Source organism: Gymnodraco acuticeps, unplaced genomic scaffold, assembly GCF_902827175.1.
Source record: "Gymnodraco acuticeps unplaced genomic scaffold, fGymAcu1.1, whole genome shotgun sequence".
Lineage (NCBI taxonomy): Eukaryota > Metazoa > Chordata > Actinopteri > Perciformes > Bathydraconidae > Gymnodraco > Gymnodraco acuticeps.
This window is the reverse complement of record NW_022989820.1, coordinates 177,530-193,991: the sequence shown is the minus strand read 5'-3', so window position 1 is coordinate 193,991 and position 16,462 is coordinate 177,530. Positions and strand designations below refer to the sequence as shown.

The following is a 16,462-nucleotide window of genomic DNA, read 5'->3' as shown; positions in this document are numbered from 1 at the left end:
GGTTAACATTATTATTGCAGCAGAATACTGCTCTAGTTTAATTTAAACTGCTCTAGTTTTTGGTGTTTGAATAAAAACGTGGGGTATTTGCCTTGAGCATAACATGAATACAATGTGATTATCAGTGCACACAAAGCTTTACTTATTAACCACTATCTGTTCCAGTTAATATTATCATAACATTGTTAACAGAATCATAGCAGCTTCACTACAAATAGAGACATTTAATATCTCAAACACTGTATCATCCATGCTCCCATGCAGAACTAAATCGGAGCAAAGTACCACAAAAATACAGATGCCTGCAGAAGTGTAATAAACCTGGCACAGTACAATGAGTCTAAAAATACTCCAGATAAATTGTGGAGGTGTGAAAATTAGAAATAGGGGCCATTTAGTAATGCCATGCCAATTACGTCTGGGTAGCAACTGTAACTGTGTGATTTGGAGAAACCCCCAGCAGTTCAATTGTGTGTAATGGTCACCTGGCAGCACTGCTAATGCCCATTTCAGCCTACGCTGGGCAGGCCATGGCCCAGTGGCCCCCTGCACCCAAGACAATTATGTTTGGTTTCACACGGTGAAAAGGGTTAATTGGCAGTGCCCACGCGCCTGATTGGACCTGTTTCACGCCTGTCAGCCTTCATTGCATCAAAGGAAGCCCCAGTCCACCAGGCACCATTATTAGAACACACACAAACACACACACACACACCTCATGGTATCGCACTGTACTCAGACTATACTTAAGTGTTCTCTTGATTGTACAGACTGTGTGTTGAGAAACAAACACACATGCATGGCCTGTGCATGCACTATGAACACACACACACACACTTGAAAAACAATGAAAAAAACAACATACATGTATAGACACACACTCAAGGGAGAAATTAAGAGACATAAGGTTGTTCACAGTTGCATGCATCCAGGCATTATGCAAATCACTTTCTGGTTATCCTAACTAATATCACTAGGGGTCAGTGTTGGTTTATACAAAGCAGGGCAAGATCATTCTGCCACTTTCCTCTCTGTGAATTAATTTCATCATGATTATATTGTGCTTTCCTCTGAGCACAGCACCATACCACTTATTATTTTGCCCTCACGATCCTCTTTAAACTCTCAGACGTTAATTCTAAATATGGATCTTATTTTCAATAAATATCAAATATTATAAGGTAAACATCTTGGGCTTAGTTTCCTTTTCATACAGTTCTATGTGTTAGATGTATCCGAGGACGAATCAAATTGTAGTTTCTTCCTGTGTTGCTGTAATTACAGACAAACCAAGTGCTGTGCAGTGGAGCCATGCCTACTGTACATTGTGTGCCCGTCTGTTTGTCAGGACCTCCATGTGGTTCTAGTTTTTTATTAATACGGCTTCAACCACTGAGCTCCCAGCAGTCTATTAAAGTCATTCAGCCATTATACAAGCCAGTTTGAGTAGCAAATAACAACAGTGACAATGTCTCCCATCCAACAGTCTGCTCTGGTCTAAGTCATACTTTTCAAATGTTCACAGTGGGTATACAGGAAAAACATTAGCAACACATTCAGTTCTTCTGCAACGCTTGCAAAGCGCTTTTATGAACGAAGGATCATGAGTGATCTCCACTGATCGGATCAAAACATCATAAACATAAAGAACTGAACTTATAAGGAAAATAAATTATAATATTTCTTTGCAAATCCACCTGATAGGTATAATCAGACAAAATGTCACAAAGGAATATTCTTCTTATGTCACAAATGCACAAAGAGCCTGTACTCGTACATTTCCAGACGGACCTTCTGTTTCAATCCAATTGTAATTCTTTGTATTAGTGCTTGCTTTTCTTTTCTGGCAACGGTCTCAGCTTTTGCTTTGTTTGAAGGGACTTGCTCATTTCGTTTTATCGCACTAATTGATTCTGGCTCTGGCTGCCGATATGTTTTTGGGTTTGCAAACATGTTGCTGTAGGTGTCCACTAGCCAAATGCATGGCTCCACTGCCGAGGTCTGTTTTTGCACATGCATACAGTACAGCAAGGATCTTTTCCCACTGTGCCTCCTTGTCACTTTCAGCACTCTGGCACGCTCCAACAAAGTCGCCCCTCTCACACACAAATACCCAGACACACACAGGCACACACACACACACACACACACACACACACACACACACACACACACACACACACACACACACAACACACACACACACACACACACACACACACACACACACACACACACACACACACACACACACACACACACACACACACACACACACACACACACACACACACACACACACACACACACACACACACACACACACACACACACACACACACACACACACACACACACACACACACACACACACACACACACACACACACACACACACACACACACACACACACACACACACACACACACACACACACAGTGAGAGTCAGATTGCGTGCCTGTGCCTCAGAGGACTATGTGCTTGTTCCACAGACGAGGACATGCATGCGCACACACACACTTCCACATCTCTGCTGGCATCCTGGGAGGGACGTGCAAGAGAGAGAGCAAGAGCATATGTTGGATAGACGTTTGTTGAGGGGGGATATTTCTCTTTGGATGTTGTCTTACAAGCTCTGACGGCGTGGCGCAGAAAGAAGGAATTTTTTTTCGTCCAATTTATTAATCCTTTTAGGCAATGTTCTCTGTTCAGAAATGCAAATTGAATCAATCTGAGGCTGACTTTAAGACTTTTCAAGTGGGATTTAATTAGAAGCCAGGGCCTGCAGTTTTTAATGAGAGAGGGGGTGGAGAGACGGAGAAAGAGAGAGAAATGGGGAGGGAGGGTGGGTTGCGGTTTTGATCTGGGGGTCCTGCTGGAGAAGGGATACACAAACACCCACAACATAAACGCACACACTCATGCACGCACACAAATGCACCCTGTAGAGCCGAGTATGAGGCGGATGCCCGCTGCTTGGTTTTTCTCTGCTTCCCCCATCTCCGTCTTGTGAGAGTTCAACCAGAGATCTTGTTACTTCAGTGTACATCTCAAACCCTCACAACTACGTATCTCGGAATAGATGGAGTGAAGCTTCATGCCGCCTCAGACCATAGGTCAATAACTGATAGCTCTGAGGTGGCAGGGCATGTAAACAAATGAATGTAACAGACCTTTGCAGAAAAAGCACACATACATGGTTGCTCAATGTTGCAGTCTTTTGAGACCACTTAAAGATTAACCAATGTCTATTTGAGCACCCACATCACAGATAGAAATGAAAGCTATTCCATCAAAGAGTGATTTTTAGCTCCTCAGATTCCTTTATTTGATTTTAATTAAAGGCCTGAAGAGCTCTATATTATTTCACAAAGAACCAAGACTGAAACTGTGCATCACGCTATGTACCAAAAATGTGTTCCTTTTTCTTTCTTGTCCATGTAATCTTCGTTTAACCCCTAAGATATATCTGAAGGAGTTATTTTTACTTACTTCTCGTTATTTGTATAGAATTTCTCGTCACTCCCTTTAAATGATTTTAGCAGACAGCCCTTCCCTCAAGAGAAAAGCTCCCTGGATTTATCAGAGATTTCACTGCCATTTTGCTATCACGTGCTACGTCTGATACATTTTGGGGAAATATGGTGCTGTTAAAGAGGGTGAAGTCGCCCTGTGGTGTTGGGATGTGGTTTGAGAGCTCACGCTCGCCTCTCTACAGTAACTCTGCCATCTCTCCCCTCACTGTTTCCTGTCACCCTCTCAAATTGGGGCCAAGGCTGCAGAGCTCTGGCATGTTTTCGTGGTTGTGTGACATCTCACAGCCCATATGCTTGATTTGATCTCTTTATTTATTTGGGGTCACATTATAATACAAGTACAGTTTTTCAAATCATATATTTTTAGAGACCCGAAAGTGACAAATGAAATAGCAAAGAAAATTAGTCAAAATAAAATAAAAACGAAAAAGTACACAGGGGTTGTTTGAAATAGCAAATGTCTATGTACATATGCATACATATCAACATACATATATACATACAATACACATACATGTGACCATACATACACATCTATACATATACATTCAATCGGTGTATAGAAACACAGTCAAACAATTGATTTGATCTCTTTCTAATATTTGTTGAGTTGGCATCCATCAGGAGAAGGAAAGGGAGGGGATGGGTTTGACTATTTTGTGCTTCTGACTTGGCCATGTTTTACTTTGAAATAGTTGTTCATAATAAGCTATGCTTTGTCTATGTACTGGAAAAGCAGTACAATTAAAATGTCTGGAAGTTTATTCAACTTTGCAAGCTTAATAAAAGGTAGGAATAAACACAAAAATGATATACATGAAAGCAACAATTTTGGATGCCAGCTGAGTTGATGTACAATATTAAAGGAAAAGTGCACGGAGGGAAAAGATGTGAAGAGATGACTTTTAGGCTGCCACGGAGAGACATGAATTTACCAATTAAAAGGAGAAGTCTAGTGTGTGCCTCGCAAAATGCTTGACGTCTAGTTGATACTGTCAATGTTTAAATAATACTAATTAATCTCCATTATTGAAACATGTAATTAATCTCCCTCTCTGGCTGTCTCTCTGTCTCCTTCTCGTTCACATTTAATGGAACATGAAAGGGAAAACCCAAAGAGAAAATGCGGTGTTGTGGTCCTCACCGGGGAGCGCACATCAGAGGAGAAGACAGACGGGTGGACATGTTTTGACAAACAGACAGTTGGTCCAGAACTCCTCCCCATCTACCACTGTGTGCCTCCTCTCCCTCTCTGTGTCTTTGAACTCGGGCCTTCATTAACAATCTGCTGATTAACGGGCTTGGGAACACGGGGGGTAGACAGATCGGGAGAGGGGGGTTTGGAGGGGGAAGAGAGAGAGAGGGAATATGATTTTTATACAAGTTATACAAGTATGTTCACAGTGAGGGAATGTTCCGACCGATATCGCGTTGTGGAAAAATTCGGCCCCCTCGTTTATTTCAGCAAGACCACTGGGGTTTCTAAAGCAACCAATGTAAAGGCAAAACAATATTATATCTCTTTGATTTGCAAAAACTGTGAGCACATGGTTCATGATCTGCAAACAGAAACACTCATGCCAACTTTCAGCTTCCTATGGCTAGACCTGAGGCCGCCTATGGGTGGGGGAAATCTTTGTGGATGGATCGACCAATGGAGCAAGTTATCAAGCTTCTGGTCGCAGCTGCCGCTTATCCAGCAACGCAATTTGGGTCCCAATCAATAACTGTAATGCCACACACTGGTATATTACTTTGTAAAGTAATATTTCCAACTCATGAACGTTGACATGAAGGAGAACAAAATCTATGAAAAAGTCTAAATCCTTGCTCGTAGTGTTATATGCTCCTTGAATGGTATTCCCAAAGTCCTTCCTATAACCTCATAAAAAATATTTGGACTGCCCTTAAAAGATGAGACGATGCAAAACAAAACTATTTACTCTACTAAAACGACATTATACATGTCCCTTAGAAGTGTATATAAACGTTGGACCTAAACTTAAATGGACCTTAATGCAAGTGCACTGTTAGATTAGTAACATGAAAAATGTCTCTGTGATAACTTTCCAGAGTTGTAAAATCTTCAAGGTATTATAGTGGCTTAGTTGACTCTATAGGGACTTGGATTGGGAACTGAAGGGTCGGCGGTTGAAGTCAGAAAACATCTTCATTCTGTAGCCTCTCGATAGAAATGTGCGTGTTTGTGCATATCTGTATTTCTATGCATGTCTGTATTTGCACTGTGTGAATTCAACAGAGTAAAAAACTGAATTTCCCCTTCGGGATTCATAAACGGCCATCTTATTCTTCATCTCAACTGTTGTGCAGTCAATTGGCATCTGATAAACCTGAGAAAATCACATCTATCATGTATCAAATGTCATATTAACCGGTACTTATAGTGACACACCATCACCACCAATGTAGCCTCTTTTGTTTTATGTAAAATATGTTCTGTCTGTCCGTATGAAGAGTTGTCCACTTTTACACTCCGTCCATACTAAGCTGATGGATGATGGGTTTTTTGATGTGGATAAATCTGAAAAATAAAGAACAAGTAAGAGCAGCAGTAAAGATAAGAGGATAACAAGGTGTATTAATAAATAGTAAAGGTGATGACAGAGGGCAGAAGAGGTATGGAGGTTTAATCACTTGAGAGTGAGCGGAGAGGCTCTCTCTTTTTGAGGCAGAAAGTTGTGCTGATGGGCTGACAGACAGCGAGAGAGAGCGTCTGATGGACAGGGAGAGAGACCGACTGACAAAGGGAGAGAGCGAGGGATGGGCCTGTTCTGAATTAATGACTGCTCTCATCAGAAGATGAATGTTCTCCCGTTCTCCCCTCGGAACCAAGCTGGCAAATAAAAAGAAAGTCAGTCCAACGAATAATGAATACACAAATAAACATATAAGCCAATAAATAAATGAATAATCGTGACAGAAGTCCTGAAAGACAGATTATGATTGATGTACAGTCAGCTCCGTGGATTTGTGCGTGAGTGAGTGACTTCTTCTCAAAAGCAGTGTTTTATGGTTATGCACGGGTATGTATCCACGCTGCATGCGGTTTGCTGTGTGCTACTTTGGGGCTGTAAACATGCATGTTTTTATAGTGTGTCTCCCGCTGTGCACATACAGTACGTGTAATGAGTGTGTGTTCGCTGGTGTCCATGTTTCGGTGTCCATGTGACTGCGACTTTGTGGTTGTGTGAGTTTGTTTGTTGCTGTTGACTTGCATGTGGGTTTGTGGATGCGGCTTTGAGATGGTGTGTGTGAATGTATCCATTTTTATTAGTGTGAGTTGTGCGTGTGTTAGTGGGGGGCTCTCTGGTGAGTCTCCTTAACATCAAACAGCTGGAAGTAATAAAATATTTAGGAAGCGCTGGGAGTCTGTGAATATTAATACTGCCTTTTCCTTCTGTCTCTCAAATCTCCCTCTCTTTTTTTTTTTTGTACTCCCCCCCTCCGCCCTCACTCACCCAGCCTCTATCTGCTACATCTCTCAGCTTTTCCCGTCCCTCCTTGCTTCTCTGGTCCGGACTCATGCTCCAACCCTCCCCAACTCTCTAACTCCAGTCTCTTTGACCTTGTTTATGAGGGAATTACAGTCACTTAATTGTCACCCGTCCTAAAGCACTGATGGTGATGGAGAAGATGACCTTTGCCATCCTGACTTGCTAGTGGCAACATCCTCTCACTGTGTCACATCTCCTCTGAGCCACCAGGAAGCAGAGTTCACCACGCTGAATACTGCAAAGTCAGACAGACTCCTGAACAAGGAGACAAAGGACCAATCGACCCGACCACCATGGAGACCTGCAGCTCTTATTTTACAGGATTATGTTCAACATATGTCTTCTGTACTAATATTGCTAAAGCCAGGTTCCAGGATTCAAAGGTTTTATTGTCATATGCACAAATCTACAGTGTAGAAATGGCAATGAAATTCTTCTGACCTGAGCTCCTCCAACAATCCAACATATATAATAAAATACAAAAATTAGGAGTATCTAAATGTTGCGAATGCTTACTTTAAAGACCGTGGGAGAAATTCCACATCTGTTCACCACTATTTGTGAGCATAGAAAACCTTAAGTAATTGGTACGATCTATGGAGTGTTGAGTGCACAATCAGAATAATTATACATTTTAATTGTTTCATTATGATCAATTAACTCATTGATACACTGAGAAAAGCAATTATAACGAATTTAACTTAATACGAATTGGATTTATGCGTTAGATAAGACAATTAATTATTTATTTTCCCAAAGTACAATAAAAACATGTTTTTGAAATCAAAATGCAACATTTATTGTAAAAACTTTATTTCGTATCGTTCCATTTATACTTGTGAGTTCTGTCCAGCCCACAGAGTATGATGACACAAATATTAAAGTAATTATGAACATCACACATTGTAATTATTCCAATGATTATGTTTTAAATTACATGTATAACTATAACTTAAGAAAGATTTGTTTCAGAGCCTCACTGTTTTTCATTTGCTTCTCAGAGACGGATACAGTTTTAAAAGATCTATTAAATAGGAAACATGTGCTATTTTTTTTATCAGAATATTTTTGTTTTGGCTTTGGTTTTAAAATAGACATTTAGGGTAACTATTTGAGGAAACGATGCAGCTTGAATTGCAAGTTTACATTTTACAATTCCTAACTGGGGTTTTTTATCTCCACTACAACTGGGCTAGAAGGTGTGCATACTTGTGACTTTAAGTATTGTGTAAATTGGCAGTTACATTAACACATATAATTGATATGATTTACAAATGTATTTAGTGAAAAATAGCCACTTAAAAATCTACGCAAACTTCATGATATAAACATATTTAATTTCCTATGAAACCATCACAATAAACATCCCCTGTAATGTTGTAATTAGAAAACGTTAATAAGAAGCAAAACAATCAGGAAATGCCGTGTTTTTATCAGCCTTAACTAAACACGACTCTTCTTCAGCAGAAAGCGAAATATTCAAATACATTCGAGATCTTAAAAGTACAAACAGCAGAGACCCAGGAGAGAAACTAAACATCAAATCACGGAGATTCAGTTAGAAGCTACAAAAGTAATGAGAGCTGAACACACTTTTAAAAACCTCTTTCTCTTTGCCTGATCTTCTGAACCAGTTAAGTTTAGCACGCTTGTTTGATGGGAAGAAGGGGTTGTCTAAGGATCAGGGGCGGATCTAGGGGGGGCCAGTGCCCCCCTAACACTGACCTCTGACCCCCCTGTGGCCCCCCTAACAATGAAACGTTTTTTTTTTTTGTATGTATATTTTCTGGTACTCGGTTTGTCAAAAACCGCAGGATTTTGTTGCTGTAATGTGAGATTGTGCAGACACCCTTATGTAAAGTAGAGATGTAACTGTTCATTGCCTTTATTTTTATATAAATATGGTGTTAGTGCAAACATTGCACTATAACTTAAGCTGAAGCTAACAGTAATAACTATAAGATCTATCTGAAATAAATAAGTGTACTGAAACAAATACCAATAACTGGATTGCATTGTTTTCTTATGCGCAATTACTTCATACTGTCTAGTTCTCTTTTTCGTCCTGCATTTATTGTGCCCCCCTCAGAAAATAACTGGCCCCCCCAGTCAAATTGGTCTAGAACCGCCACTGCTAAGGATTGGCTGTGGTTGGGGAAACGTCACCACAAACCCCCTTGGAGATGGTCCATCTCGGGCAGGACTAGGCGCCCTAACACTAGTAAAGGAAACGCAAATTAGCATGGTTTGACTCGGCACAGAAAAAGTGCCAATTGCAAACAGGAGATGTAAAAGTCTGAGGATAAGGTCGGTCTTTACAACACTCATTTACACAAGGTTAGACCATAGACTGTATGGGTTAGACGCACAAACAAGTCCAACAGGAAGCAGACTTCCGCAGAAGGTTGTGAAAACAAAGTCACGTTGAGCTGCCATCCCAAGGCTGCCATGGTCTTTGTCCATTCTTGCAAAAAAGCGTATGTGTCTGTGTCAGAGGAGCGTGCAAGGAAACAAAGTAATTACACTGCTTAGTGCATGGCCATTAAGGAGAAACACACAGAACATGCTTTAAGACAGGAAACACAGTCAGACGTAGAGCCAGGCAGACAGGAAGGCAGGTTCACTGAGAGGAACACGGACAGAGAGGCAGACTGACAGTGAGACAGGCTTTGGGCAGCAAGACAAAGAGGTGTAGTCATACTGAAGGACAGGCAGATAGGAGGGCTGGCTTCTGTCAGCATCAGTGACAACAGCAACAGCAATGTAATTATAGGCTCTCTGATTAAAATCAATCTCATTTCTGCCACTCACAACACACTCTGACTGCTGAAAAGATCTCTGCCTCGCTGACACCTCAGCCTGGGGAGAAACAGGGAGGCCGTCAAGGTGGGCCGATGGACAGGAATGGGAACATGTTGAGTTTTTGTTCAGCAACGCTCACCTATCATTAGTGCAATAACACAGTTTCTATGTGTTTTCTTTAGACAAGACTTTGTTACACTGCTAGGTATAGATAGTCAGATAGGTGGAGCAATTTCTTTGATGTTTAGTCGTGGCAAATTCTGATCATGATAGGTGTGAGAAATCAACAGATGTGCGACATTTACAAAGATCGGACACTGTATGTGGCCACAACTTGTATGACTGGGATCCCACATTCAAAAAACACCTTTTAGATGCAGTCATCTGTCCCATCATTCCTAACTTTCCAGAAATCCAACATTTACACCCACTTTGAACTTCTATCCCTAGCTCTTTTTTTTCATTCTTGACAAAACCTTTCTGTCACTTTCCATGTAAACAACTAAGTGAAGCACAATGAATGCCTTCAAGGAGAAACCTGTCTGAAAATGTGTGCTGTTATCCCCATATTTATACAATATTGCGTCTCTTCTCTGTGACAGCTGGCCTTTCCCTCAACCTCCTAGTGTTGCAACTCATTATAGGTTTAAAAGAATAATCTTTTACTTTGTTGTGTAAACATGTATGTTTAGCTCTGTTGAACCCTTACTGGCATTCCCCATTATCCCCTCTCATGTCCCTTTTCAACCAATGCAGTTCCAGGTCCAGTTATAAGAGTACGATTGCAAACTATCTTTTCCATTGCCAGCCCCTGAGAAATTGGTTCAACTTGAGCACCAACTACTGAGCAACAACGGTTCATGACGACTTTGACAAGGAGTAGAGTTTGCAAATAAATCTTATATAAATATAAGAGGGACATAAACAGAGCTCTCAAGGCCTTGTTGTTATGCACTGGCTGTAAGGGGAAAGCAGCGACATAAATGGTGACGTAATCGGGCTTTAAATTGGTTGGAAAGCAAACAGTTCTCTTCTGTTGAAGAGTTGAACCTCAAATTGTTCACTTGCCCCAACGCAAGGCTCGGACAGAACTCACTTTAGTGGAAAGGAGTATCAGAGGTGTCGAGAGTTTAGGGTTTTGATGTCGATCAATGAGGTCAACCGGGATCAGAGTGGAATTGCCTTAAAACTCTACAGCGGCAGAGTGCAATACACAGAATATTTCTCAAATTGCTTTACTGAGTGTACACCAAGAGCTTAAGAAGTATATTTGCAAAGGTGTGTCATATATTAACGGAAGGTAGGCTTAAAAAGAGAGCCTCAGTCTGTGTCTCAGAAAGAGGGTGAATACAGGTATATTCAGACAGAAGGTAAGATGAGACACAGGGCCACGTGGGCGGTTTATGTGTACAAAAATATTTCTGTGTATTTATTTAATTATTTATAGTGGCACTGCGTTTCTTTGTCATTATAGATGAACTCACTGCAGTTTATTTAAGAGTAAAAGCATCAATTTCAATGAATCCGTCAGCAACTGACACCTCTGACAGAAGATGGTAGTCTTGAGTTGAAACATAGATTATTTATTAAAATGATAAAGTAATATTAACTTTATCATTTTTGACAGACCTCAATGGAAATGATGTGAAAGTGCAGTGTCGTTTCTTTCACCACTCAGTTTGCCAGCACACGATGATCCTAGAAAAATGACATCTTCTCCTTTGTGACCAAGGATCATGCCTATTGATTTTAATTCAGGCTTTTCCAAAGTTGACACAGCAATTGGAGAAGCAGACAAAAACACCACTCGGTGTGGTTTGGATATGTGCAGGTGAAAGGAAATGTAGCTGTCTGTTAAAACTACCAGAGGTTTGTAAGTTGAAGGGAAAGTATCATGAAAAACTGGCTACAATACGATATGATAAGAAAATACTTTATTATCAGCTCAAATCTGAAAGTGTTCTTGCATTACAGCAGCTCCACTTGCAACATCAACAAGGAGAAATACAAAAACAAGTAACAAGGAAACAGACCTTAAACAAAACATGAACACAAAATGCCCAAGACCCTCTAATGCAGTGGTTCTCAACCTGTGGTATACACGTACCACTGTTTGTTTTTTTAGACAAAATCTCATTTAAAATGCTGACCTGGCCAAGAAGGCGGCAACGTTACACGTTCTTACACATAACACAGACATATAAAATACAGAAAACACAACTAAGTAAACAAAAAGACGAAAAGCACTCCCTACATTGTGCACATTTGGGACAGTAAGGTACAATACTTGTTACTGCGAGAGCAGCTGGTGGTAAGGACCTCAGACAACTTCAATTTAAAACAGGCTATAGGGACAAGTGCCATCAGTTTGAGGCTTGATTGAATAACATTAATTACAAAATAAATCATACTATCAAAATACTACAACGAATGAAAATAAGCTTGAGATAATTGAAACTGTGGTTTAAATAAGTTCTAGGGGGCGGTGGTGGCGAAGTCCATAGGGACTTGGCTTGGCAACTGGAAGGTCACCAGTTCAAGTCCCGGAAAGACCAAGTGCTACCGAGGTGTCCCTGAGCAAGGCACCGTTCCCTACACTGCTCCCCGGGCGCCGTACATAATGGCAGCACACTGCTCCTAACACTAGGATGGGTCAAATGCAGAGAAACCGTTTCGTTACATGGTACCTGTACTGTGTAATGACAATAAGTTGTATCTATCTAATAGGCTATTGTTGTTTTTAGATTTAGAAACAATTTTTTTTTCTAAATGTATTTCTGGCGTTGCTAATGACGACCATACTACCCGCGAACGATTAGCGAACGTTGCAAGCAAGCTAAAGAAAGAAGAAAGCTGAATTATGTTAAAAACGTGGCTCAAAACAGGAAGTATTCAGAAGAGAGGTACAGAGGAGAATATTACCAGCGAAAGTGAATGAGGAGGAGGACAGTCATCAACCGAGCACAAGCGCAGGCTCCGCCAGCAACGCAACAGTGATATGCACAGCCGCTGTGATGGAGGAGAGAAGTGACTCAGGAAGAAGGCATTTGCTCAAAGAATGGAGAGAAGGCTGCGACCGAGGTCAAAAGCTGAAAAAGCACACACTTGTCCTTAATTGTTATCTTTTTTCTTTTCTTTTTTACTTTGCCACCACATAAATGGCAATAGTGTATAGCCGATGAATGGGAGTCGGAGGCGGGGTGTTCAGTATAGAACTCCACACTTTATTATCTTGAAACATCAGACAGGTAATACCTTAGCTGTTACTGCATGTGAAGCTAGCATGAATGAAAAACCAACCCGGTGCCCTCGCTAACGGGTCCGTGTTGCAACACACACCAAACACACAGTGAATTATGTCCTCACACGTGACACCACAATACAAACATCAGCAGACTGAAGATGAGCTATTAGCCCTTAGGCTCATCTGCTCCTGGAGGCTTCCATTATTATTGTGGAACTGAATTCCCAATAGGACATTTTCTGTTACGATGTAGGTTGTTGCAGGAGGCCTATATTCACACTTTGGTATAGGAAATGACATGTATGTACAGTTGTCATTTGTTGTGTGAGAGTAAGTTATTATTTTGTTATGGTGTGTGTGTGTGTGTGTGTGTGTGTGTGTGTGTGTGTGTGTGTGTGTGTGTGTGTGTGTGTGTGTGTGAGAGAGAGAGAGTGAGTGAGTGAGTGAGTGAGTGAGTGAGAGCGAGTGAGTGAGAGTGAGAGAGAGAGACTGCCCTTTGTACATGTAGTTGTGGCTGACAATAAATAATGTTATTATGAATACATTTGCCTCTGAGTCCTGCATGAACTGTGCAAACTGTATTTGAACATTGGTCATATGGTGGTACTTGGAGAGCCAACAATTGTTCTCAGGTGGTACTTGGTGTAAAAAGGTTGAGAACCACTGCTCTACATTTGACCTGGGATTTAACCCTGCATTTAATTTAAGGATTGACTGGTGCGGGGGAAAAACGCAGAAATAAAAGTATGAACCTGAAAATGAGCATGATATGTAACCTTTAAATAGAAAATAATGTTTTGAATGTCCATCCTATGAAAACATTACAATACTGCTATCTTAATCGGATTTAAAATCTTTATACATGCCCTAATTTCCTTGGTAAATATGTACCAAGTGGTCAAAATGGACCTGTGCCATTGCCCAAGATGCTAATTAATATATATTAATATTGAATGCTCATATACCTTGAGCATGGGTCGGCAACAGGCGGCCCACGGGCCATTGGTGGCCCGCCAGTAATAATATTTGGCCCGGGAAATTATTTTGAGAATAAAAATAAAATATTATTTTCGGACCGACAGTCGCACATATAGGCCATAATGTCCGAATAGAGAATCTACCTACACCTGAAGAATGCTTATTGTACTTTTATCCAAGTTGAGAGTGAATGACACACAGCACAGGCACAATCTGGCAGCGGGGTGCACTGACGCTAATTGGATCAATAAGTAGGTGGACAGCGCGTGGTGCTGAAATAGCCAACAGGACGTGACGTGTGTGGTTTGAAAAAAACACCAGCTCACTAAATCATTCAAACGTAATGTTTACTTATATGTGAACAGTAACAAAGTCCAGTCAAAACATTGACAACAAAATCGGAGAAGCCGCTTGATCATGGAGGGCGAGGGGCTTTGTTTTGAAAGCAAAGTTTTGGCTCATCGGACATTTATGAGAGAAAATGCCTAATGTCCGAGTGCAAGGGAATGCAGCACAAGACGCGAGCCGAACCCCTCCCCCGGCGCGAGCATGGAAATGTGATCGATGGCGATTTCATTTGAACGGGACGGCGCAAAACGAGAAGCAATTTAAAAGATAAGTCTGTTAAAATACAGATAATAGAGAACCGCAGTGACGCGTCCTAAACCCCGGAAGTAAACTCCTTCCGGTTCCTTCGACAAAAATGCAATGCAATTTTTCCATAGGATTTTGGAAAATAGCTCGAAATAAGGTCTGTGGTTGACACACATTTAAGGATCACGTTTTGTTCAGCCGGATAATATCCACATGTCTACCCTACTTTTATAATTTTCTAATCATAAATCTAGTCGCCAGAACCAAAATGCTAACGTTATGCTATAAAGGAACTACAGCAGGGTCGCTGCTTTAACGTCACGCCGACTTAAGATCCATATTAAAAACCACAGATTTAAAATTGTACAAGTTGAAGCGTTTGTTTTAACAGTTTGCTGGAGGCAGGTACTTGCTTTCAAGCAGAACACAGGGAAAAACAAACTTAGCGGGAGTGTTTACGAGTTTGGTGTAATGACGTACAACGGCCTTGACAACTTCTGTAGTCGTATTCAGCCCAGTGATTCCCACAGCATGTTAATATTTTGGGGGGACCCTATTAACATATAATGGCTCCCCCCAAAGTATAATTTGTGTGTTTTTTTTGTTTTTTTTTACTCAGTGAGCACTCATTTGCATTTGCATTGGTGGCAATGAGTGCTCAGTGAGTAAAAAAAACTTTAAAAACCATAAATTATACTTTGGGGGGAGCCATCCATAAATTATACTTTGGGGGGAGCCATTATATTGGTAAACAGCCTCTATGGGCGCGAGTCCAGACCCACTTTTGGAATCAAATGATGACGTCAGTGGGATTATCTCCTTTATCAACTCCTAAGCATCCCCGGGACAACATCACTAGCCCCGCCCCTAAAAAGGTGTGAACTTGAGCCAATCAAGGACTACTACTACTAGGTCGTCCTTAGACGAGTTTTCCAACGGGTTCGCCAATCCTCACGGTCCTCCATACACCCGGCCAGCTCTGTGGAGCTTTCCACCCCCACATCCTTCCTCAGCACCTCCACGTATGTTGGCGTGGGGCGCCCTCTTGGTCGGTGCCCGTGTGTTGGCTTCCAGAGTACTAACTTGCCAGCTGGAAGTTCCTGGTGTCGATGGCAGTGACCTGCAAATTTCAGTTTCCTGGATGCCACCTTGTCACTCAGCCTGGGTAGCCCACCAGGACTAGCCCCGCTCCTACATTTTTGAGAGATTTCTGAGGACATTTTTTTTCACGCACCACCCCCCACCCCACCCCACCCCGAATCGTTCCCCCAAAGTATATTTCATTTCTGCGGGAATCACTGCAGCCACATGTTAACAACCATCGTTTTTCAGACACGTAAACTCTTCAAAAATCACCAGTGGGGTCAATGCTGATGTATTTAATGTCGTAGAACAAAACGTGATCTGTCTCTTCAATTTGTGTAAAACACAGACCTTATTTCGAGCTATTTTCCAAAATCCTATGGAGAAATAGCATTGCTTTTTGTCAAAGGAACCGGACCTGGTAAAAATGCTAACTTACTTCCGGGTTTTAGGACCCGGAACTGCAGTTCTCTATTGCCCTGGCTTTTAACATGGGACTGAAATGGGGCTAGAGAGGACGAACCTCCCTTTGGGCAGGTCTAGCCAGAGGCTCTGGCCTTTGATTATGTTCTGGCCCGCCATCTAGTGGCTCAAAAAAAATTGCCGACCCCTGACCTAGAGGGTTACAGTTTCATAAAACAGACTATTTCCCAGCTAAGCAGAGAAAGACACGTAAAAAGTACAAGCGAGACAAAACAGAGACAAACAC

General features: G+C 41.4%; 1 long non-coding RNA gene across 1 annotated transcript in view; it reads right to left on the bottom strand.

The window, feature by feature from the left end:
- Nucleotides 1-4,132: 4,132 nt before the first annotated feature.
- Nucleotides 4,133-16,462, bottom strand: part of LOC117557761 — a 43,598-nt gene continuing 31,268 nt past the window's right edge. Inside the window, exon 3 of the long non-coding RNA XR_004570753.1 lies at nucleotides 4,133-4,837. This is a non-coding gene — a long non-coding RNA (uncharacterized LOC117557761). The remainder of the gene's footprint in view (nucleotides 4,838-16,462) is intronic.